General features: G+C 30.9%; 1 protein-coding gene across 1 annotated transcript in view; it reads right to left on the bottom strand.

Annotated features, from left to right (window-relative positions):
• Window positions 1-27328, bottom strand: part of LOC142330830 (pH-sensitive chloride channel 2-like) — a 120330-nt gene that overhangs the window by 72102 nt on the left and 20900 nt on the right. The gene's annotated exons all lie outside the window — the stretch shown is intronic.

Raw genomic sequence — 27328 nt, 5'->3', positions numbered from 1 at the left:
TGTTTAATTACATTACTATAATACAAAAAAAAGGAATGAGTATGTCACCATGAAAGCATGGAACATTGTGGAAAAACTATTTTTATCAAACATATTAAATCAATTTCAAATATAACAAAAAATATATCATCTCATAACTCTATCAATACATATTTGTATAAAAAATAAATAAAATATTAAATGAATATTTAGTGCATCAGTGCATTTTATAATTTTGGGCAAATGTATGTGCCACGTTTTCCATTTAACCATTTACGTTAAACTTTTAGTTAAATAATTCAATTTAAAATACTTAAAACTATAAAATAACATTATTCATCGCATAAATATGTTGTGTTCAATAAGCTTACCTAACTTTACCTTAAAATCCTGTTCAGTTTTACATTTTATTTTAAAGTAACGACGGATACAACGTTAACGATTCGGTAGTTGACGACGAAGAGACGTATGGTAACCGATAACGTCGAATACATGATCGTTGTTCACCCGTTTAACTTTCTTCTTTTTCTTAATTGCATTTATAATCTCTAATTTTAATCAGTGAATAATTTTAATTTCTTTTATTTATTTATGAATATAATTTAATATCTATTTTATAGTAAATTAAAAAATAATTCAATCTCTATTTTTATAGAAATATTCATCAATAAAAAGAACGTGATCAATGCAGCTGTATATAGATTTTATTAGATCATATGTTTTGGGCAAAGATAGGTTAGATGAAATTAAAATCTATTGTAACGAGCAAAAAGATTGAAAGAGCGTTTAAAGAATAAATGGTTGTAGCAGTATTTTAAGAAAATCTTGTAACGGTTTTAAGGTTATTAATAATTAAATATACCTAATTACAATTTAACCAAATTATTATTAAATTTTAAAACTGAAAGGTTAGTCTACGTTCACGAACGTTTTTTAACAGTTTTATTTTTAGTTTTACTGTGTGTTGTTTTAATAAAGATAGATAATATAAAAACAATAATCAAATGTAAGCAGTAGATTGTACTAAAGGTTAAAAAAAAAAATATTAGAATTTGTACCCGGCTTTACACGGGGTTTGTTCATCAACTGTGGTGTCCTTTCTTTTACGGGAACAATATTATTCTGTTAATGAAGTTTAAATAATACTAATTAAAAAGATGATTTTTCTGCATTCCGTTCAACGCGTACATAAATATGTGCTTAAAACAATTTCCAGTGTGTATTTTTTATCTTATAATTTCTTTTTATATTTATAACTTATACTGACGTGATGTATATAATGTATTTTTATATTTCGATGAGAATAAAGATTTATTTATTTGTTTACATATGTAAGTCTTTATTAATTGATAAATTTTACTAAATATTCATAAACAAATTTTAATAAGAATTTTTACTCGGCTTCGCACGGTGAGTTCATAAATAAAATTATGCTGTCTCGTTTTAATGACAACTTTTTTTTTAAATAGTTAGCATTATATTATTGATTATTTATTTACAATTTTTTTTAAAGTTAGCCGGGAATCAAACCAGAGACGTTTCGGTTTAATAACCGAGCACGATTCCATCGGGTCTGTCTTTTAATCTTTGTGTTTTTATAACAGCATATATTATATGAAATCGATTATATATAAAATTAAAAATCTTTACTCATTTAAGAAATTAAAAAATCGCTACAGTACTACTTTCGTATCAAAGTAACGTTTTTATAAAAATTACCGTTAATTTTATGGGGACTATTATACAGAATCCTAACAAAATATGGCAATCCTTAAATAACTTTTCAACAGTTAAACATAGAAAAGTTAAATTTAGCGAATTCTAGTAATTTAAAATGATCTAGTTTTTTTTTGTTATGAGCCACTTCACCTTAAGTCAGCAGAGGACTCCCATGGAAGAGCTACTCAAATGTTTAAATAGAAAGGTTATGACACATAATTTTAAAGGGCATTCAAAAACAGAAATGTTAATGTAAAACCATTAGGCTACGTCAACTCTAATTAAAATTGCGGTCATCGAATGTTTTTTTAGATTTTATTACAAAAATGATCTGCAGTACCTGTTACATAGCTGTTCAACAATCAAACACCAAAAAATAAATGTATAAAATAAAATTTAGCAAACGTTCCAACCTGAAAACGATGTATATTTCGGTATTAGATTAACATACACGCACGCTCTAAAAAACAAAAATCTTGGGGTAAAACATTTCGGGCTCCGACAACCCTATAAAAATGGTGGCCATTTAATATTTTCACAATTAGTTTATAATACATCTACAATAAATCTCAAATATTGTTCTCAAAACGAATAAAAAAAATAATAAATAAATTTAAAATACGGTTTTATTAAAAGGTGCACTAAAAAAAGGAAAATAATTTCACTTTCATGTTAATTCAAGAATAAATATTTATATAACATCTTCGATTAAATTCAAATAATATTTTATATTGAAAATGGTCTATAAATCTGTTTTCTATTCGCAATAGTGAATGTACTTTTACGTGAACATTTATTTATAATTCTTTTTACATCTTATAACACCAATAATAAAAGCCTAGGGGCGTCCTTAATTATATTTAATATACATTTCAGTCATAATTTGCTATGTAATACAATGAAAGCGCTCTCCATGCTTTTAATATTCGTGATAAAAATGTAATTTCTAAGAAAAATGAAGCTTATATCAGATTTAAATTAAAAAAACAATCCTGATTGGTGGGTTATATAGTTGTGATTTTAAATTTTAGTTAACTTTGTTGCAAAAAAAATTGGTTGAGATGAAAATTACGAAGAAAAGTATCGCTATCGTGCTAAAACTGACCCGTTTAGATACACTTATTTTTCTGACTCAAAAGAACGCCGATTCTGGAAAATCGCTTACATAAAGTGTGCCTGTGTTGGGATTTATGACGATTACTTGGTGAAGTGAATAAAAAAAGTATTTATTTTTTCTGGTCCGTTTTTCAGTAAATAATTCGGCTACGTGTTAAAAAAAAAAATTTAATATTTTTTTGGTTTTTATAAATTTTTGAGTATTTACCGTCCTGAAGAGTATTTTCTGTAAAATACACATAAATACTTTTTAGTATCTGTAAATACTTAAAAAGGAAGCGAATAATAGCTTTTTTCTTCTTTTAATTACTACAAAAATTTTAACAGATCGATCAGATCGATCTAAAAAGTAGAATCAAGTGCTGAGCGTTGTAAAATGGATGAGTCATGCGTAATCGCAAATTTACATAGAGCGTAGATCCTTTCGGCGCTAGCAGATATAAAGAATATCTTTGCTTCAAACAAAATCGGTTGAATATCTATGTAATCGGTTTCTGTCTGAGGTAAATAAAGGAAAGGGTGAAGGATTAAATTGTTATCAGAAGATGAAAATATTTCTTGATCCGGGGTTTCAAAGCGGCATCAGCAAAGATTGTGGCTTACATAGAACTGTCGTCTGTAAAACAGTCGACTATGTTCTGCAAAGGTTAACGGAAAAAGCTCCCGGTTGGATCCATTTTCCGCGAACTGCCGCTGAAATCGACGCGAAACAAAAATAGAATACGCTGTTCAAAATGCCTTGTATAATCGTTCTAGTTGATTTCACCGACGTAAAAATAAAAAGTCCGACTAACTATTTATCAAGTTTTTGGTTTATTTTTTGATAGCCGCCTTACTTTGGTCAAACACATGAAAGAATTAGAAACAAAATGTTCCAAACTTTTAGATATGCCGCGAGTTCTTAGCAACACCAATTGGGGAGCCGATCGGTCATGTACGATACGTTTTTATTATTCCTTATTTCGGTATGTCGCCTACGGTTGTGCCGCCTACTCTTCAGCGCGTCATACCGTGTTTAAAATGCCGGATGCTGTACCTCATGCTTTCCTTCGGCTTGCCAAAAATGCATTTAGATCCAGCCCTGTCGCAAGCTTACTTGCTGACTGTGGTGAGCTATCACTTTGGGATAGACGGGACCAGCTTTTGGTTTCTTATTTTTCCTGCCTCAAGAACAGCCAAATCACCCGGCTTTTGACACGATTCTTTGGAATCCTAATTTGCGAAGTTACAAGGATCATCCACGTTGTACTGCGCATGTACGTGTTTGTACTCGACGTCTACCGCAGCATATAAATATCGGCACATCTATCTTTCCAACTTATCCGTGCGCATATCCTCCGTGGGGAATCAACCTTACAAATTTTACGTTTGACTTTACGATTTACAATAAACAATCAACACCACCTAACGTCTTAGCAAACGTTTCCACCAGCAAAGGTTTCATTATATTCTCTCCAAGATAAACCCTGGCGCAATAGTATAGTCTGATAGATCGATAGGAAGGAATAGTAGGTCGATAGGAAGAGTTGGTAAAGAAGAATTTTGAGGAGAACATCGCAAGAGGTCTGAGTAAAACTGATACGGTAGAAAATATAGAAGAAAAACGGGAGAATGTTCTTAAATCAGCAGAAACAAACTTAGGCGGAACAAAGAGAACCGGTAGAAAACCTTGGTTATCAGAGGATATATTGCGGTTGATGGATGAACGTAAAAAGTATAAGAATGCTGGTGACGAAGAACTTCCTAAAATTTGCTTTTGAACACTTCACAATTGAAATTAAAAAAAAAGTTTTATTTTTGAAACAATATACAATTACAATTGTTTTATGTAAATACCAATTTTAAGTAGCGTTATAGGAAACTAAATACAAATAATGAAAAATCTATAACATCATCAGAAATTGTCCGTAACCAAACTTGTTGAAATAAGAATTAGAATATTTGAAATAATGAACTGAATACAGATAACTGCACCGAATTATACATATTACTTTTCGTGTATTGCTAGTAATTAATAAATAACTGTCTTGTATTTGTATAAATCATCGTAATAAGTTTTGCTATTTCAGTGGTAAATTAATTACTACTAAATCTCCAAGAAGGAATGTTACACATATGTTAAATAATAATAATCTTAATTCCACAGAATAAACAGATTACAAGTGAAAATAGAATTATTTACAGTTAAAAAATGTTTAATACATAAGCTTAGTAGACATACAACCAAGCAATATAAAATGAGAAGTAAAATAATAAACGTAAACAATTATCACATAATCTTGTTCAACTAGATACCCCCTATAGTAATAACTCTATTGCAGGTTACTATCAAAATATTTTCAGCGAATAAAATAATAAACTAATCAATTATTATAAGTGTGGATTTCTAAGTGGATTTCAAAATTAATTGCACGATACAAGTCTTGCAGTACTAAAATTTTCAGCTAGTGACAAGATTATATGTACATACGTACTGATTAAATAACTCAGAACCATAAATACATACAAGAATACAGTGATAAAATTTAAAATGAAATTAATCCTAGATAAAATTGAAAGAAATATAAAGATAATAAAAATATGAAACTTTTAGTCACCGATTCCACCCAGAATCACAGGTCAACCGATAAATAAAACTCTCTACATCTTCAATTGACAATAACCGATCATAAATTGATGGTGAAAACCTTTTAGTCTTCTATGGATTTAAATTCCCTTGGTAAGCGATTAAATATTTTTAGACCTAAGAAAGAACATTTAAATTACTCAATTCTTGTCCTAGGAGGAACTACACTATCCGCTTGCCGCAAAGGCTTTGTAACCAAAGTACCAAGAATCCTATCTTGTTTACAGCCTTCATAATACGTCATTGGTATTCTATAGAAATACATACGATGCAGTGGCAAGATCTTAAAGCCTCTGAATAATGGGAAGGATTCAGTTCATCTACTTTTACCCAATATTATATGTACTGCATGCTTCTGAGCAATATAAACAGATCAAAAAACACTGTAGTAAGCTCCACCCCAACATATCACCCCAAACTTTAACCTTGACTCTACAAAAGCATAATGCAGTGATAAATAAACTGTGTATTACTTGTGAGAGCACTAAATCTTATAAACTTACTCAAAAAAGTAATTTACTGACCTGGAAATTCTTCAAAAGGGGCACTACCATATCAATCACCAAAACTTTCAGCACCTGTTTTCCTTACATGATAATGTACTAGCCCCTTACTGTGATGATAGAAATTCTTTGTTGAATTTACTAGAACACCATCACAATCCTTAAACCGTTATATTATAACTATATCTCGGTTATACTAAGTACTGTTTTGTTTTATGCAAGCGGGCTTATACTTCATTCCACTCTTTCGTTTCTAATTTCAACTTACATTTTACTCTCTTTTTTCTGTTTAGTCTCCAGATCTATTGTAAGGTATTACTTCAGAGGATGAATGAGGATGATATGTATGAATGTAAATGAAGTGTAGTCTTGTACAGTCTCAGGTCGACAGTTCCTGAGATGTGTGCTTAATTGAAACCCAACCACCAAAGAACACCGGTATCCATGGTCTAGTATTCAAATCCATATAAAAGTAAGTGCCTTTACTAGAAAAATTCTTCCTAATTTGTAAATTGTATAATTTTTTTAATAAAAATACTTTAATTTACTTTAAATTAATACATTCTTTCTTTACTTTAATCCTGTTCATTACAAATTTTTATATAACCTACTTCTAAAACACAAACCTGTCTATAAAACTGTAACATGGTTGTACTGGATCATATCAACATGCAGAGCCTGTAGACATACATACATTTGTCAGCTGAAGATTTATGATTATGTAAATTTTTAATAAGTGGTAAACCAGATTTTAGTCATTTTTGGTGCTTCTGTTTATCAATTTAGATGCACATTTTGCATTTGAAACTAAACTGTGATTCTGCAATTCCTTGCACCTCTTTCGTACTGCTGAGAACACAATGTGTTCAAATGTACCATATGCATGTTCAAAAATGCTGCTCTCATAGTGAATATTATACAAGTAGACCAAATTATAAGGACCATGTATACATAAAGTTGGAAAGTGTAATTTGCTCATGTTTATACACTATATACATCCATGTTCATACCCCCCCGTCACATCAACACAGCTAAAATATTTTTAACTAGGTTTCATCGAGTTGTTGTTGGGGGGTTGCAAAATATTCATTATATATTTTTTTTATTTATACTTTTTGGAGGTTGTGGAGATAAAAAAGGTAGAGAATCATTGGATTAAATGATTTAAATTGGTTTAAATAGGCAATAATAACTCATCAGCTCATTAGGGACTTCTAAAACGAAAGTAAAGAGCATTTTCTTCCTGACCATGTCAAAGCAAAATTTATTAAAAAATACTTTTATTAAAAGGTAAAATACATGAAAAATTTTCTAAACCAACAAATTGGAACAATGTATTCACTCTATAAATAAAATAACAGAATACTCCAATAAATTTGAATGTGGCATAAACAGGATACAGCTGGACTCATCAGATGGTAGTTGTGCAAATGATAAGCAGACGTTTGTGTTCTAGTATTTATTCCGATAAATATAGATTAATAAACCATTTCTTCTAATTTGTATTTAATAATACATTATACACATCGCATTTGAAGTGCATACATATACTACTTCATGGATAAAAAAGGAACTGTGCAGGCATTTGGCTGGATAGATCAAGGGAAACCATGGTAAAACTTTGATAAAAAAATTAACAAAAATATAATAATAATAATAATAAACAATAATAAAAGTAACATAAAATAATAATAATAATAGCAACATCACAAAATTTACAGTTAATTATACATATTATATAGTTATATATTTTCAGCACCATATCTTAAATTCATTTTTCTAATATATTACTACACTGATAAAAAAGGAATTCTTCCAGCATTTAGCTGGATAGATCAGGGGAAACCATGGTAAAATTTTGATCAGAGCAGCATCATAGTTTATTATAAAGATTTTATATCAATCTGACAATAAGTTGAGTTCATTCTTCTGTTAAACAACAGAAATATATATAAAACAGTAATACATTAACAACTAACAGTTGAGGATTAAGGCAATCAAATACGCAAAAAATAATTAGTTAAATATTTAATAATATTTTATTGTTTAAAATATAAGGAAATTTATTTAAGCCACGGAAAGTAAAACTAACTGTTCGGGCATTTACCCTACTGGACCAAGGGAAACCGTGGTAAAACCTTGGTCAGAAGAGCTTACAATATTTTATGTCTGTAATATGCTACAGTATTAAAGGCATATACATAGTAAAAGAAATTTATTGGCGATACGTTCACTGTATATTATTTATACATTTAATGAGCTTTTAAACAATAAAATTTGATGAATTTTAATCGTTACTTCTTGAATATCATACATCCTTTATATCCTGTAACAAAAAAATGAAATTTTAAGATGAACATTTAATAAAATACTGTATTATGATATCCTGACATACTAAACACAAACTCAAGGATTTAAATCACAGATAAAAGGATACTAGGTCTTGGCAGGAATCGAACTAGGGATCACAAAAGAAGAAATAACAAAAATTTAATTCAAATCCATTTTAAAAAAAAATTTCCTTTTTTTTATACATTAATATCACTTTACTAACATAAATTAATCTCATTCAATTTGGAACTGTCTTGCATTGATTAATATAAGATTGGTTGATTAAGAACAATTATCAAAAGAATAACTCAGTTTTGTAACTCAACTTGTAATTTATTAAGGGACAGTACTAATCAAACAAATTCCACTAAACATTTTATTATAACTGTTTTAGTTACGCTTAAAAAAAACTTCTTTTTGTGGAAATTAAAGAGTTGACAATTTACAACTGGGAGTGTAAAGTAAATGATAATTAATAATTCAGTTGATAATAAATACAGAATTTGCATGTTGACATTAATTAGTTCCTTTTTTGAGCTTAGTGAACTCAAGACAAAAAATAAATCTTGACATCATAGAAGGTGATAAAATGAATTTAAATAAAAGAAAATAAAAGTCTAAAAAGTTAAGTAAAAGTCACCACTGTTATGATGTTACCTATCTTAAAAGTGGTCTGGAACCCCCTTAATATGTAGTCAAATAGTTTATTTAGTCCGCATTATGTCACTTTGTATAATATGTTGTATTTGTTAAAATTAGTGCAATTTTAAATTCCATTCTGTTCCATCATATTTGCAATTACAATAACATTCTATTTGTTAAGTTTCCTGTTACGGTTAATATCTTTGTTCATTAGTTTTGAACCTGTAATACGTGATTTTCAACGTTTGATCCTGATGTTAAATGTAATGTTTTTTAAACAAGTGGTCCTGTTTTAACTTTTTGATATCTTGTCAGCATGTTTGTGATAGATTTATGTTCAACATGTTTATGATGTTTAAGAAATTTTGAATGTTTCTTTACTGTTTAGGCAAAACAAATTTTCATATTTTCTCCTTATCATAAAAAATTATTATTTATTGGTTTTTCAAAATAAAACAGAATAACTTAATAATTTATAAATCATTTAACACAACAGAACAAAAAAAAATTTGGAACTGAGATAAAAGTAGGTGAATTAGAATGTATTTTTATGCTGAATCTTAAAAATGAAATCAGTTTTTCTTCATCACCCTCAGATTTTTAGTTATGACTTTTCAAATATTGAGAAACTTCTTAAATAACACAAGCCTGCAAAATTTGGGTTGTGTTTTCTTAACATTTTAATGACTGATTTCTATGTATATTTTAGCACTGAATCAGAAAATAACCTTCACTTTTTTCCATCACGTCAGAATTTTTTGTAAATTGCAAATTTCAAAATTTGTAAAATGTTGAAAAATTGTGAAACTGTGATACTATAACATAGACATAAAACGTTTTTTAATAATAAATTCACTTTCTTGGCTTATACTGTGCATTCTTATAACTAAACTGTTGAATGGTCAGAAGAGGTGGGTCAGGAAGTGGTTTGGGTTGATGGCGATGAGATGGTGGGAGGAGCTCGGTTGACAGGTTGTGACAAGACTTAACAACATGTAACATGTTTATTGGCAGCTATCTGCACCACTCATGCACTATGCATCTACTATCAGTGCTGTTTCAACCATCAGTGAGCTCAAATCAAGTTTTTTCCATCCTCCATGATTATAAATGTGTTTTTGTTAACGGAAAACATAGTTTCAGGCCATAAAGCAAATTTCTGTTTTCAAAAAAGCTTCAACAGACTGCAAAAATTCTGCAGATTCTTTTTCTTAATTTGTAGCGAGTTAATGGTGGAAAAAAGATATAAAAAGTTTCTTTCGACAAGTGTACCTCACATAATTCGGAGTGAAAATAAGAGATCAAGACAAAACTTGAGCATCCCATTATGTTTGCTACCCATGTGTTTAAGGACTTAGATGGTGGTCAAAGGGTGAAAAAGAAGTGTTCAGATTTCGAGTTCCAATGGTATGGTAGGAGCCAGAACCATGAAATCACACCAATGATTTTTACTTCTGTTTGACTGGTGTTCACAGTTTTAATTTGAAGAATAAAAAAAGAATCATCTATCCAAATATGCCATTTGCTTTACACCCGGTTCCTTATGGTCTAGACGTACCAGTGTCAATTCCACCAGAAAATTTACCTGAAATAGATGGTTCCATAACTGATTTAAATTAAGATAACATTGAAGAGTACAAATCTGGAGATAGCTGCACACCATAGCTTTATTCACAGTCTATGTATACATCTGATCAAAGAAAATTCAGAATTGCTTGGTTTGATGCTTAAAGAGAAGAACCTGCTAGCAGTCAGCACCTCGTTTTCCTGATTCACGTACAGAAAAAAGGATTTTCTACCATATGTTTTGGAAGAAGGAAAATTAGTCTTCTGCATTGATATAGTGAACTTTTAATTTATGTAACATTCCTTACAAAAGTAGTGGTTGGAGAGTGTTCATAGATTCATCCAAAAGAAGCTTCAAAGTTATCTTTCCTCACAATGTGAATACGTGTCCGTCAATACCAGTCAAACGTTCTGTCCATTTAAAAGAGGATTACAATGATTTGGAATTCATTTTCAATAAAATTAAATGATTGTGTTTGTGTTAAGGATTACGTGCGACAATCTCAAAATAATATCGATGCTCTTACAACAGCAAGGAGGATACACAAAGTTTCCTTGTTTTATGTGTGAATAGGGTAGCAAAGACAATGAAAATGATTGGATAAGGAAAGATTGGTCAAATAGAACTTCATTAGAACCTGGAACCAAAATTTGCTCTGAAAAGTTTTCATATATCTGAATAGAGTTCTTCTTCAATCTCTGCATATCAAGTTAAGGTTGATGAAGCAATTTGTCAACGCCTTACCAAAAGAAGGTAAATGTTTTAAATATATCTGTGACAAATTTACAGTCCATCAACCGCCAAACTAAGAGAGGGTGTGTTTACTTGTCCTGACATTAGAAAACTTCTTAAAGATGGTAATTTGAGAAACAAATGAAAGTTGCAGATAAAGAAACCTGTGGAGCCTTTAAAGATGTAGTAATCAAGTCTCCGGGCAATAAGAAGAATTTGAACTTCAAATCAATCATTGAAAACTTGCTGTAGAAGTACAAAAATTTAGGATGTTCCATGAGCTTGAAGTTTCACTTCCTAAATTCACTTGTGGACTAGGACTATTTTCCTAAAAAGCTGGGTGTCGTTAGTGAAGCGATGGGTGAGAGATTTCATCAGGACATGAAAGAAATTGAAAGAAGGTATCAAGGAAAGTATTACTACGATGATGGCAGACTATTGCTCGATGTTATACAGGGATGAACCCTACAGGGAACATAGAAGGAAAAGTGCCAAGCAAAGTGTAAGCCATCCAAATAAACTTCGACACATGGAATAGAAATGTAAGTATTTTACATACTTCATTATTAAGGGAGGGTGAATAGAAGGAATAGTGTATACTTCATCATTAACAGTGTGGGTGATGAGGGGGGAATATTTTCCAAAGGCATGAGTTACCTCATAAAAATGAATTAAATAAACAAATAAAAATAAATTAATTTAAAATGAACTATAATAGAAATTAGGCTTATTTTGTGGAAATTTTCATTAGAAACAAAGGGGTCAGTGACTGCCCTACCAACCTCTTCAACCACTCAATTGTTCAACTATAAGAATGCATAGTATAAGCCATAAAAGTGAATATATTACATTAATTTATTATAAAAAAAAAAGTTTTATATCTATTTTCTTGTATCACATTTTCACAATTTGTCAACTTTTTACAAATCTTGAAATTCACGATTTGCAAAAAAGCCCGACGTAATGGGAAAAAAGAAGGTTATTTTCGGATTCAGCGGTAGAAAATACATAAGAATCAATTATTAAAAACTAAAAACATAACTCATCGCTGGCTTGTGTAATAGAATACAAAAATAATTATAATTACAATTAAAATAGGAATTAGTGAGGTTCGGTGGGAAGAGGAAGGCGACTTTTGGTCAGGCGATTTTCGAATAATTAACTCAGCTTCAAATAATTGGTAGGCAGGAGTAGGTTTGATAATGAACAAGAAGATAGGGAAGAGAGTAGAGTATTTCAAAACGCATAGCGATAGAATCATTGTAATAAGGATAAAATCAAAACCTAAACCGACAACGATTGTTAACGTCTATATGCCTACAAGCGCCCATGATGATGATGATGAGGTACAGTGTGTATACGAAGAGATTGATGAAGCAATTAAACACGTAAAAGGAGATGAAAATTTAATAATAGTTGGAGATTGGAATGCAAGCATTGGAAAAAGCAAGGAAGGAAATATAGTGGGTGAATACGGGCTGGGCAAAAGGAATGAAAGAGGGGACCGACTAATAGAGTTTTGCACAAAGTATAATTAGCAATTGCCAACACCTGATTTAAAAATCATAATAGAAGAATACACACATGGAAAAAGCAAGGTGATACCGGAAGGTATCAGATAGATTATATCACGGTTAAACAAAGATTTAGAAATCGACTCGTCGATTGCAAAACTTACCCTGAAACAGACATTGATAGCGACCGTAAATTAGTTAAAATGAAATGTAGATTGGGGGTTTAAAAACCTGAAGAAAAGGTGTCAGATGATCAGTGGAATTTAGAGAAGCTTGATGAAGACGGCGGTAAAGATTTTTGAGGAGAATATCGCAAGAGGTCTGAGCAAAAAATTTCGGGTAGAAAATGTAGAAGAAGAATGGAAGAATGTTACAAAGGAAATTCTTAAATCGGCAGAAGCGAACTAAGGCGGAACAAAGAGAACTGGTAGAAAACCTTGGATTTCAGACGATATATTGCAGCTGATGGATGAACGTACAAAATATAAGAACGCTAGTGATGATGAAATTAAAAGGAACTATCGACAATTAACAAATACTATAAACAGGAAGTGCAAACTAGCAAAAGAAGAGTGAATTAAAGAAAAGTGTTCAAAAGTGGAAAGAAAAATGAAAATTCATAAAATAGACAGAGCATACAGGAAAGTTTTAGGGTACATCAATTAAAATCTAATAATGTGTTAAACAAAGATGGTACACCGATATATAATACGAAAGGCATAGTCGATAGGTGGGTGGAATATATTGAAGAGTTATATGGACGAAATGAATTATATAGGGAGAAGAAGAAGTCGGGAGAAACAATACTGAGATCTGAATTTAAGAGAGCATTAAAAGATTTGAATGGCAGAAAGACTCCTAAAACAGATGGAATTGTGAATTACTGCGCAGTGCAGGCGAGGAAGCGATAGATATATTATAAAAACTGGTGTGTAATATTATCGAAAAAAGGGAAATTCCGTCAGACTTCAAAAAGAGTGTTATAGTTATGATACCAAAGAAAGCAGGAGCAGATAAATTTTAAGAATACAGAACAATTAGTTTAACTAGTCACGCATCAAAAATCTTAACTAGAAATCTATACAGAATTGAGTGGAGAGTGGAAGAAGTGTTAGGAGAAGAGCAATTTGGTTTCAGGAAAAGTACAGGGACAAGGGAAGCAATTTTAGCGCTCAGATTAATAGTGGAAGGAAGATTAAAGAAAAAAATCCAAAATACTTGGCATTTATAGACAAGAAAATGCATTCGATAACGTAGACTGGAATAAAATCTTCAGCATTTTAAAAAAATTAGGGTTCAAATACAGAGATAGAAGAATGATTGCAAACACTTACAGGAACCAAACAGCAACAGTAATAATGGACAGAAGAAAGAAGCCGTAGTAAGAAAGGGGTCCGACAAAGATGTTCGCTATCCCCGTTACTTTGTAATCTTTACGTGGGACTAGCAGTTAATGATGTTAAAGAACAATTTAGATCCGGAGTAACAGTATAAGGTGAAAAGATAAAGATGCTACAATCTGCTGATGATATACTAATTCTAGCCGAGAGTAAAAAGAATCTAGAAGGAACGATGAACGGCATGGATGAACTCCTACGCAAAAGTCCTGACGATTTAGATGTGATAGCGCGGTGATTCGTGTGTCTGCGTTTAGAGTTTTTCGAGATAGATCGATTTATGTAATAATAAGTGTATTTTGAACAATATTAACGTGTAAAAAAGTACAAAAATTCAATATGTCAGCCTCAGCCCGCGCAAAAGCCAGTCGGAAATATAAATTACGCATATCGTCGGAAAGGTACCGCGCACAGGTACCCCAGTGTCCGGTACTGAGAAAGCTAAACTGTTTCGGGAACGTCGCAAAGCCGACACGGCGCGCTCAGTGAACGACGCCGACGGCGCGAGCACCTCTACCGCTGCTTATTATACGTTATGCTTCTTACTTCTCATATCACACACCGATGTTGAACAAAATTGTCGTCGAATATTAATCGAAATAAATATCGTGTAACATTTAGCGTCTGTTTCATGTTAAAATTCAATTTAGTACGCAATCGATGTCTCCTCGTTTTTGTTTCGATCCGATACACTAAAAGCGACTCGCTGACATACAGACCGACTAATTTATCTGTAGAGTCGGCCAAACGAAGGGACTAAAATTTTCCATCGGAGTCTTTCAGTTTTATTCAAAAGATACGACGGTGGCTCTCCTATCGGTCGGTCTGTAACTCGGAGGAACTTCATCCAAGGTCTGTAATGTTTCACATTAAACCAACAGCTGTACGCCCCGACTCAGCTCCACCCGATTTTTTTTAAAGACTTTATATCTAGGGGTGACTTTATCCCCTTCCTAAAAAAAAATATAAAAAAATTAGATTTTTTTTTCAAAATTTTTCTTTGGATATTTGACGTACATTACGATGATGATAAAATCTAGCATAACTGACGTAACCGGTGAAATTCGTCGCGTCTAACCGCACTTAAAATATTTTTCACGATTTTCAGCTTAGGAATACATCTTATAAGATATTTTTTATAATAATAATTAAATTACATTATAAATATAACTTTAATTTTTGTACTTTTTTACGCGGTACCGTTACGAGAAAATTAAAATGTAAAAAAGAGAAAAAGTATTTAATAAATGAATAATTTACATTTTATGCCAAAGTATAAACTCGGCATTTGGCAAAGTACAAACTTGTTGCAAACTTTCTCGCGACATTTTTATCGGAATAAAAAACATCATATCGCATATATATATATATCAGGGAAATTACGAGGGAGCTGGGGAGAAAAAAGTGAATCTGTTAAAATAACGTAGTCCATTATGTCCAAAACAAAAACAAAGAGGTACAATGAAATGTAACGATTGATATTCACATTAATAAATATCATATACATCTTACAATCTTGTTTAATCGGCTGTTATTTAATCCCTCTCAGCTTTCTTGTAAGAATACACTTTTATTACAGTATATTAAAATGATTATACGGCTGTTATAAAAATACTAATAAAAAGAAATTAACTATGAATAATCGTATTAAAAAATTTCTAAAATATTAATCTAAATAAAAAAATTGTTTAATGGAAAACCGAATAGTTAAATCGATTTTTAACGTTTATAACTTATTTTAAGATTATTTCTTATTACAGGTAAGAAAAAAGTACCCACCGGGTCGGTCTAGTGGTGAACGCGTCTTCCCAAATCAGCTGATTTGGAAGTCGAGAGTTCCAGCGTTCAAGTCCTAGTAAAGCCAGTTATTTTTACACGGATTTGAATACTAGATCGTGGATACCGGTGTTCTTTGGCGGTCGGGTTTCAAAATTAACCACACATCTCAGGAATAGTCGAACTGAGAATGTACAAGACTTACACTTCCTTTACACTCGTACATATCATCCTCATTCATCCTCTGAAGAATTATCTAAACGGTAGTTACCGGAGGCTAAACAGGAAAAAGAAAGAAAGGTAAGAAAAAAGTACGTAAGACCGGTTTAAAACTTATATATTACAGGTAATAAGTTTTCTTATTAAAGGTTTTTAACATTCGTAATTTATTTTAGTTTTATCGTATAATTACTACAAAATTTAGTTTCATTTTCTCTCTTTTTATAGATCGATTGCTACAAAAATATTGTTACAGTACTAAAATGTTGGTCAACGAAGCAAAGAAGTCGGCTTTAAATGTATCATCAGATGTTATGCGACAAGTATACCGTAATTTCTGACTCGTCAGACACAAAATGTACAGAAAACGTTTTACAACTTTAATCGGCGTGATTATACATTTACGCCGATTAAATGTACTTTGCCGCGATTATTAATTACTACTTCTTTGGTTATTATACAGTAATATTTTACAATAAAATTAAAATAAATTACAAACGTTAAAAACTCTTTAACAACTGTAAAAATTAATTTTCTAATTTTATTTAATTTACTCGACCGGTTGTATAAAAAAAAAAAAAAACTGTAACCGGAAGAGAGACATTAAAGCAATGTATCGATCTCTTTTTATAGTAGACAAAACAATGACAGTTGTCCAGTGTAATATTAAAAAAAGTCAAGGTTAAAAGTTTCGTATATCACGTACATGTGTCATACGTTTTAATAAATATATCTGTAGAGAGAAAGAGAGAGGAGTGAGAGCGCTGTTTCTCGACATAAAGGATTTATTACATATAACTAAGAAATCTGTTCTCTTATTTTATTCTTCCCTTTCGGTTTTGTCTATGCGATCTAATTGTGTGTCATTCTGCTTCAATACAAACACACGCACGCGCGTAAGCAAAGCAAATAAAATGTTTAGACAGCAGAGTTTAAAGGAAAGGACTATTATAATTATTTTAATACTATACGAATATAATTTTATAAATGTGTCTTGATTAAATCTTTTTAAAAATTTCGCATTTCCAAGCGTACAACGTAGAAGGGATAAAATATTAAAAACCGCTAATTTTAATTAATTTACTCTTATTATTTTTTATTAACAATATTTATTACGTTTAATTGAGGAAACAAAAACAAGCAAAAGTTATCACCTTGCATTACGGTGCAAATGTGTACGTATATCGGGTTACTTGTTTGCAATAACTCGATTGTTTGTCAACGGAGTTTTAAAAATGGGGTATCATTTTGTTCAGCATAAAATCCTTAATAAATCTTTTAATAATTAAACATTTTATCAAAGAAATAATTACAGACATTGAAGAATAAATAATTAAAATAGCCTCCGTTTTGGAATTTTTGACGTGACGTTTTCAGAATAATTTATTTTTTAGAATAAAAAATTAAGTTTTCTAAATTTAATTAATGCAGGTTTACCGCTCCTGAAAAATAATTTTTTTGTTGAAAATCACAGAATGGCGTCCAGAAGGCAAACAAGGCAATATAGGACTTGTGTCGACATGAACGTTTTTGCTCCTTTTGGCGCCACTGAATCGGTTCTAGAGTTCGGCGATTACGTCCCCCAGCACCGTACGTATGATCTAATTATAAATATAATAGAGAGCTGTATATTTGTTATTTCAGTAGCCGATAAAAAATGAACTGACCTGTACTCATAATTAATTTACGAATTTTTATATTCCACTGAATATTTTACATTCAATTTATACCGACGTGAATACATTTTTCAAATAAAATACATTTAACTAATTATAAAATCGATTTTAATACTAAAAAAATAATAATAATAATAATAATAATAATTAAAAAACCGGTAAAATAATTAATAATGAATCTTAATTCTAATATATTTAAATTATATGTAATGTTTAAAAAATATAATTTGAAGACAAAAATTATTAAAAAAAAAAAACGATATAACAAATAAACCGTTTTTAGAATCATTTACAGAATTGTTGAAAATGAAATAATATAAATAAATATATATATATATATATATATATTCCGACACATTAGGAAAAAAATAATTACCTACTTTGAAGTAAAATATCAAGGAAATTTTTAAATAAATAGCAAAAAATTAAAATTCTTTACTGTTGAAAAATATAAATAAAAGAAAAAAAACTAACCACAATTCTATTATATTGACGGCATTTTTTTCGTTAGTTCCCGATAACCGCAAAATTGCTGAACCGGAATAAAAAAATTTTACCTTAACTTTCTTATGACACCTGGAAAGTTAACCGCAGTTAAAATCTCATCTATCTCACTACTATGTAAATCGTATAATAAAAAAGCTTATAAATAAAAATGTCGTTGTCTATGTTAATATCGACTTCGTCAGAAAACAATTATGTTTTTTACTAAATTTAATTCATCGTCTATAAAATATTATTTTATATCGATATCATAATATAGGTAAAAATAAATTAATTTAAAATAAAAGTATAGGAAATGACGACTGTGACCGTTTACAAATTTACGACTGTACAGAGTAAGACTGAATATTTTTAGTTCCTGAACTAAAAATTTATATCAGGGTAAGCCATACCCGTAATCGGCATAGATTCGACTTTCAATAACGCCTACGTCACAAATAGAAAAAAACTTGTAGGGCTACTAAAATTTAAAATCGCAGGCAACGTAAAATCTACGCAAGAACGTTCTCAAAGACTTGAAATGCAACGCATACGCTCGGCTCAAAATCAAATGCAAGCTTTGAGAAATATATTAAGTTTAAATCGGTTTTTGAGTTCTTGAATAACTTCAACGTCGTTCAGAACGCATTAAAAATTTGAATTCGGGAATCTGAATCTTACCTAACATTTTACTTTATCAGGAAATTTGAACGGCGATAAATCTTGAGATCAACAGCCCACACATAATTACTAAGAAACTATTCCAAATTTTTCAAGTTCTCTACGCATACAAATAAAATTTGAACATGATGAATCTTTTAAAGAAACAGTAATACTTATAAAATATTCTGACGAAGCAGATACGTCCGTATAAATACTAACACCGAAGAAAAAAAAGTAACTTTGAATACCTTTAACTTCGGAGTCAAGAAATACGAGAAAAAAGTACGGGATGGTGGCTAGCTACTAAAATAATATTACATTTCAGATATATATTTGAATATTTGAGTCGAGCCGATATTTTTCTTTAATATATATATCTCAGTTCAGTTAAACGTATCGCTAATTTTAAAGTTATTTTTGCTGTTGATTTGCAGAAATGGAATTCAGTAACTTTTACAGGCACTTAAATTATGAATTTCTTTTTTCTTTTTCCCTGTTTAGCCTCCGGTAACTACCGTTTAGATAATTCTTCAGATTATGAATGAGGATGATATGCATGAGTGTAAATGAAGTGTAATCTTGTACAATCTCAGTTCGACCGTTCCTGAGATGTGTGGTTAATTGAAACCCAACCGTCAAAGAACACCGGTATCCACGATCTAGTATTCAAATCCGTATATAAGTAACCGCCTTTACCAAGACTTGAACGCTGGAACTCTCGACTTCCACGCCGGTAAGAGTCCGCAGACGACGAAGTCGACGAACTACGTTTACGGTTCTAAACGTGACCTGACCTAAAAGCGAAGTAAAAACGGGGGGAAAAATTAAAAAATAAGCACGAAAACATTATATTTCAGTTCAATTAGATTTATAACAAAGAATACTTTCAAAATGTACCTCGAATTTTGTCAGACAATTTATTTTTTCATTTGACAACCGCCGCGGGACTCGATATGTCATTTTTTTCATTTTTTAAGGTGACTTTACAATCGCGCCGTTATATAGCAGTACTTGATAGTACTAGATAGCGTACAAAAACTTGACAATCTACTGGAAAAAATAAAATTTAAAAGAAAATATACTACAGCTTGTTTTAATAGTAAATGCTGTTACTTTAATGAAAGTACTGAAGGTGAAACAATTTTTATAATTCCAATCGCTTCTTTAAAAAAAAAGTATAAGTTTACGAGAGATTATACAAATTTTATTAAAAAAGGAAAAATACGGTATGAAGTGTCAAAAAAAAAATTGGCCGAGAAAATCAATAAATGTATATTGTTCTAGAAAGGCGACCAATTTTAATAATGAACCCGTTAGATAATAATAGTAATTCGTAAAAATAATAAAAGAATAATCTTAACAAAACGCAGTGATATCCCAAAAAAATTACAATTTTATTGTAAACCGTACGGTAAGAGTCTCGCAGATACCATTTATTCCGCTCAAAAAAGAAAAATTTCTGTAATATAAATAAAACTGTTTTTAACAAAACGATACCGATATCAAAAAAGGTAAGACGTTACATTTCTATTATCAAAATCTGTTATTAATTTAGAATTTTGTTTTAAAAAAAGTTAAATATTTGTAATAGACGACAGATGTACACAATAGATAACAAACAATGTTTAAGCGTTCTATATAATAAGCAAAAAATAGAACAATTTGTTAGAAAACTCTTACCGGCCCGATTTTATTTATTAAACAACGAATAATACATATCACATTTAGAGAAATTATACAATCAATATCGGTATCGTTTTGTTAAAAACAATTTTATTTATATTTCAGAAATTTTTGTTTTTTTAGGCGGAAGAAATGGTATCTGCGAGACTCTTACCGTACGGTTTATAATTTAATTGTTTTTTTTTCGTATTTTGCTTTTACTCAGGTTTCATTAGAGCTATTTATTTTTGTATTTTGTTGTACAATTTAATATTTTTATTTTGTACTTTTGTAGGCCTACAAAGCTCAAAAGAATATTAGGTTTTTGGAATAGGAAATAAAAAAAAAAAAAACACTTAACCTATATAAACGAGAAAAAAAAATCGTACACACCTCTAATATGAACAGAAATAAACATTTCGTCATAAAAATATTTACTTTAAAACAACAGAAATTTCATTGTCATATGACATTAAAACTCTTACGTAAAATTAATTACGATTAAAATCCTTTACTATCACGAGAACTATGGCTGTCATTTCATCTACATTCGGTATAAAAGGTTGTACGTCACTCAGTTACGACATATTCGTCAAGTGCTGCTCGTGGAGTTTTTCGGCACGATTAATATACTTTTTCCAGCCTCAAACGGTAATATTTTTTTAACGCGTTTAATACCGATTCTTTTACGTCTTTAACCGTAAACCTTTTTACGTTTGATGCCACCTTATCTCTTTCTTTCTTTTTCCTGTTTAGCCTCCGGTAACTACCGTTTAGATAATACTTCAGAGGGTGATATGTATCAGTGTGAATGAAGTGTAGTCTTGTACATTCTCAGTTCGACTGTTCCTGAGATGTGTGGTTAATTGAAACCCGACCGCCAAAGAACACCGGTATCTACGAACTGTTCAAATCCGTATAAAAATAACTGGCTTTACTAGGACTTGAACGCTGGAACTATCGACTTCGAATTTTGTAATCTTGCCGGTTTTTTCCTAGGTCGATAATAAAAACAACTCGTTAACTAGAAAGCTTGTTTGTAAATCTGAATAAAAAACGGAAAACTCTATAGCATGTGAAATATACTGTATTTAATCAGGATTTGAATCAGGGACGTCCCAGGGTCCTGCCGTGAATATCATCGGTTTGGTATTTGCTTCATGTATTCTGGTCGTGCGATCGTCTAAGGTTTTTACCTTCGATATTTACTTACAATATAAATTACCGATTCCGGGAACCTTAAACGGAAAGTCGACCGTTTTTGCTCAAAAATTACTATCGGCTTCTTTCATCTTCGATTTATTTTATATCGCTTTCTTTCGCATTTAGTCGAACCGGTTAATTTTCAATTCATTTTCTAACACAATTTAAAAACGATATTTTTGGCTTACTTGCTTTCTTATTGTCAATGTTTGTGCCCATGTAAGGTTCACACCTTACATCCTTTCACCGGTTGAAATTTTACTGTCCAAATAATATATATATATAAAATGAGTGTTTTATTATTTTTTTTATAAAAGTACTGGAGATGGACACTGCATTCTCGTCTCGCTTCTTAACTGTTTTGCAGATTTTCTTTTCGGTCTTTTATTTTAAACCCAAGCTACCTGAGTTTTGTTCAGATTATAAATAATTTTAAATTCTCTATATTTTAACTTTATATTCTTTACAAGTTTTTCAGTCTTCTTCCAAGGGATATTTCCAAATACCTACTTAACAAATTCCATGTACGTTGCTTTACTTATATTTATCCTTCTTTACTAGATAGATTTCAATAATTAAAATCGTCTTTCTCTTTTTTCAAACTAAATAAATTTTCATCAAACATCGCATCGATTTGACGTCTGCTTTAAGTAAATATAAAGTATAAAATAATAAATATTATCAGAAATGTATACGCGATTTTACGTGAAATAAAAATCATCGCTGAAACAATCATTATCAAGATAATAAGGTGTGAAGTAGTTTCCAGTTGCTTTATCGAATAGAAAAAAAAGCCTTTACCTGCAGTCCTCAGACTCAGACTTTTCGTGTTGTGGCACTTACCACGCTACATGTTCCCCCTTCCGTTATAACTTATCCGAATCGACCTCTAGTAGAGGGAAAAGTCGGTTTTCAAGCGTATCGAGACACGTTGTTCCCACAAAAGTGTTCTCTAAGAAAAAAATATTGACCGTACACCTTTTCCCCCGAAACCGCACAAAAAATATAACTTTGGAAGAGTCTCTCTCATGCTGTCCAAATTCACGCGGCATCTTTCCGTACCCCGTCATTCTAATATCGATCGTAGCGGTTCACCTTCCCGCTTAAATGAAAAGTAGCATCGTCATTAAACACTAAGCGCGTTACAAAATAGTCATCTTCTTCCTCCGCCTTATTAAGGACGAATTCACAAAATTCGGTGTTTTTGGTGTCACCTCCATAAAGAGATTGCGCTAACCGAATCCTGTACGGTTTCGTAAGAAAACGACACACAAAACAAACCGGATAGACTTTCTGAGAACGTTTACTTTTCTACCGGCACGGCGAGTTTATTTTCGGGGGCTGCTTGAGAAAGTCAGACGGATTCGTTCCATATATTGGTCTGACACACGGAGTAGTCCGCTTGATTTCCCTTACGTAGACAACCCGTGTCTTTAAATCGTCTATACGAGCCTAATTCTCTTAGCGGAAGGACGTTCAGCGCCGTACTCGCTATGGAAATCACACCGAACAGTAAATACGAACTCACGCTGTGCGAGAACAAGCGTGATTTCTGTCGTGAAGTCGCCATTTTTTCTAACGTTGAAGCGAACGAAGTTCTGGAGCTACCCGGCGGCAACCTCGTGAAATTCGAGAGTTCCCGCTTTCTAACGGTACTTTGCTCGATCAAAACGGACTAAAAGCTAAATAGTTATGAAATTTCAAAATCGGATGATCTTTTAGAAACACGCATATTATTTAACAGAAACTGTACTTACGTAAGAAGATATTAGAGTTATAGAAGCATCATATGTAAAGTTATGTTTGGAGTATGCGTAAGTACGGATGAAACACCGAGACTAAGAAAAAAAAAGAGGCTTAGGAGATTTCAAATGTGAAATTGAAGAAAAAGACAAATTAACAACGAATCTGAAATCTTTAGATCTGCTGTCTGATGAAATAAGATAACAAAATGCGTCTCAAACTTGACTTCCGTAACAGAAAGATAATGAATATCTCAGCTTTTCGTTTGGAAAGTACTGAATTCAAATTCCGGTCAGGATCGATTTTTTTTTTCGTATAAAATTTCAATCGTTTATTTTCACGCTTATATAGCTAATTAATTTATCGACTAAAAAAATAATAAAATCTTGAAAGTAGAATCGAGAGTAGTATCGACGTAGTAAATTCACCAGAATAATAAGTACAAAACAAATAGCGGAATAATCTTCTTATCGACATAGTAACAAATTTTTCAAAATTTGGGAGATATAGGGGACGGGTTTTTTAGTTTAATGAAATATAATCGAAAAAATAATCGGTCACGATTTATTTAATGTAGAAATGAATTTACAAATAATCTACATAGATAATGTATATTATTTAATCTATAGTATTTAATTTCCGATGAAATATAGCATCTTTCATCAGAAATTCCAGTACCTCTGTTTTGACGCGCTTCATTTCATACAGAAGAAATTTATAAATTGAAATCGCTAGAAATTAACTTGAAGTTTGCAATTAGTTATCATTTTTTATTTTAGCTAGTATTTAACGAAGAATTCGCTAATTAACTAAATTACATTAAAGCGGTTGTTTTAGAGAAAAAAATTACAGCATATATTTAGCATAACACCGATTATGTAAAATCAAAGAGTGCGCCTAAGAAGTTCTGTACCTATCCCGATGTAATTAAGTATAAAGTTGTTTTCGTCTAGACGGTAAAATTATTTCAGACGGTGACAGGACAACAGACCTGTATTAAATCTACAAATATTTTGCACTGATAATGCATAAAACAATTAATATCAAGAAAGGTTAAGGATGGAAATACATCGATAAAAAAATAACTCTTATTATACCGGATAAATCAAAGAAAATAGAGGTAAAACTTTAATTAGAGCGACATATAAAATAAAATCGGATGCGGTGAGTCTATATTAGTTCTTAGAAATATTAAATATCTGCATCGATGATCGGTAGATTAAATAAAATTCAAAAAAATAAACAGCTAAAAGGCATTGAGCGCATATTACACAGCGATGAAAAAAACGAATTAAAAAATCATTGAAAACGGAATATTATTTTTTTCTGTAAAAGAGAATATTTTAATTAAATTAACGGGGAAAAAGATTTAACTAGATCTTATTAAGAACAACAGCAGAAAAATAATTAACTCCTTTCTTGTACTCCAAAGAACAAGTAAACTGTTCTATAGCCCGATTCGATAAAATACAGGTAATTTTGTTTTTTTTCTCTTTAGAATAAGTGACTACCGAATAGTGTGATGTTAAATAAAAATACAAGGATAAATTAGAATTGATCGTACAACGGTAAAGATGTTTGTTACTTACGAGCGCAAAATAAAGAGCACACAGGATACATTTGTTTCTTGAAAGCCTTTCATTTTGATGAAAAAGGAATGAAATAAATTTTAATCGATACATTTAGGTGATTTTTCTTACTCGTCACATTATTTTTTTTACAGAAAATTCTGCGAAGAGGGTTAAAATTAACGATAACATTTTGAGGCAGATTATTAATAGGCGGTTAAGAAAAGCAAAAGAACTAAGGGGGTTTCCTACGTTCTATAATTTGGAGTAGGGACTACATTTCTATGGATGTTATAACAGAGAAATAAAGAATATCTGATGTCAGTAATGTGTGACCGTAATCGGTTTTAAGTAATTCCTTTATTATCGTAATAGCTATGACGATTTAACAATAAGTCATAAATCTTCGGTAGAGGGACGGCCGAGAAGGTTAATCTTAACACAAATTTTGAGTTAGGAGATTACCTCCTTTATAACTAATTACCTAAAAGGAGGAGAAAATACACCTCGTATTGTTTGCTTTCATAAGACTATATTTACATTAAATATATTTCCTAGATAGGCTTGACGTTAAGATTAATTATAATTTTTACGTTCGAAGAACCAGACATGGACACTAACATCACAACGCAGTGATGTTTACTAACCCACCGAATCGGTCTAGTGGTGAACGCGTCTTCCTAAATCAGCCGATTTGGAAGTCGAGAGTTCCAGCGTTCAAGTCCTAGTAAAATCAGTTACTTTTATACGGATTTGAATACTAGATCGTGGATACCGGTGTTCTTTTGCGGTTGAATTTCAATTAACCACGCATCTCAGGAACGGTCGAATTGAGACTGTACAAATACCTCATTTACAGATACATATCTCTCTGAAGTAATACCTGGACGGTAATTCCCGGAGGCTAAACAGGAAAAAGAAAGAAAAAGATGGGTTACCCGAAAATGTTCGGTATTTATAACGAATCCTACGATTAGCCGGAGGATGTTGAAATTTTAGATTAGGGCTGTTGTAACATTAATTGTGGACCACACTTTTCGATTGCGATCGAAATTAAAATAATATTTTAATTTATGAAATGTTTGGATCTTAAAGGAAAGGCTCATCGATTCCAATCAAACTTCATACGTTTTTTTATTTTAATTTTTTATTTATTTTTTTAACTTTCATTTTTTTTAGGTTAAATATATTGCTTTAATATATTAACCCATTATTTAAAAAAAAAAAAAAAATTACAATAATAAATACAATAAATTACAATTCAATAATAATATATATATATATATGATAAAAAATCAGAAGTTATTAGTGAAATAAAATTTTATGGAATTTTAAAAACGTGTATATCTAATAGATTTGGTGAAGTGTCTGATTATTTAATATTAATTGAAAATTATAATTTATAATCGTATTATTTTTGGATTTTCTACTTTAATTTCTGTTTAATTTTATTTACATTAATTAAAGTTAATTACAGACTGACTGAAAAATAGACCCTCATAAGAACAACATATACACTGAGACATGCATGCCCGATCTTTAATAAGGTGCAAAAATTTGTATCTTTTAGTTCATTACTCTTCTGATATTGTCGCACAATATTCTTGCCAAGTCGGAGCTGATCGTCATTTCGTTTATTTGTTTTTTGTTGGCGATCGTTTAATCGCTCTTTGATTTCATATAATTCGTTATATTATACTTAAAAATTTACGGGCGATGTACTGTATATAGATATTTTGAAATAAAATTAATAGAAAAATGAAGAACGGCAAAGTTAAGATCGTCCAAGGTGAAACGATAATCGACAGAAAAATATCATTATCGGCCATAATGATGTACCGCAACGAAAACTAACAGAAAATTTTGAAGAAATGAAGCTTCAGTACATCGGTAACAAACACGCGGATGAAAAATCGCTCGATCAGGAGAGAGAGTTAATAGATACTAGGTCGATAAGGGGAAAAGCACAGATCAGGAATATTCTAACATCAGGGTATGGAGTAGGGAAAATTAGTAATCTCAGTTAATTTTTAAAATTTCAAAATACGATTTTGAGTTCTAAAAATTCAAAAAATAAACGATATATGGGATGTATCTTATTTAGAAAAAGTAGGGCTAACAGAGTAGGATTATCGACTGTATGAATAATATGTAACTGATATTTTATGCGACTGGAATAGTATCGACAAAAATTAGAATAAGGAAAAAC

The sequence above is a fragment of the Lycorma delicatula genome, chromosome 10 (assembly GCF_047948215.1).
Source record: "Lycorma delicatula isolate Av1 chromosome 10, ASM4794821v1, whole genome shotgun sequence".
Lineage (NCBI taxonomy): Eukaryota > Metazoa > Arthropoda > Insecta > Hemiptera > Fulgoridae > Lycorma > Lycorma delicatula.
This window is presented reverse-complemented; position numbering and strand designations above follow the sequence as displayed.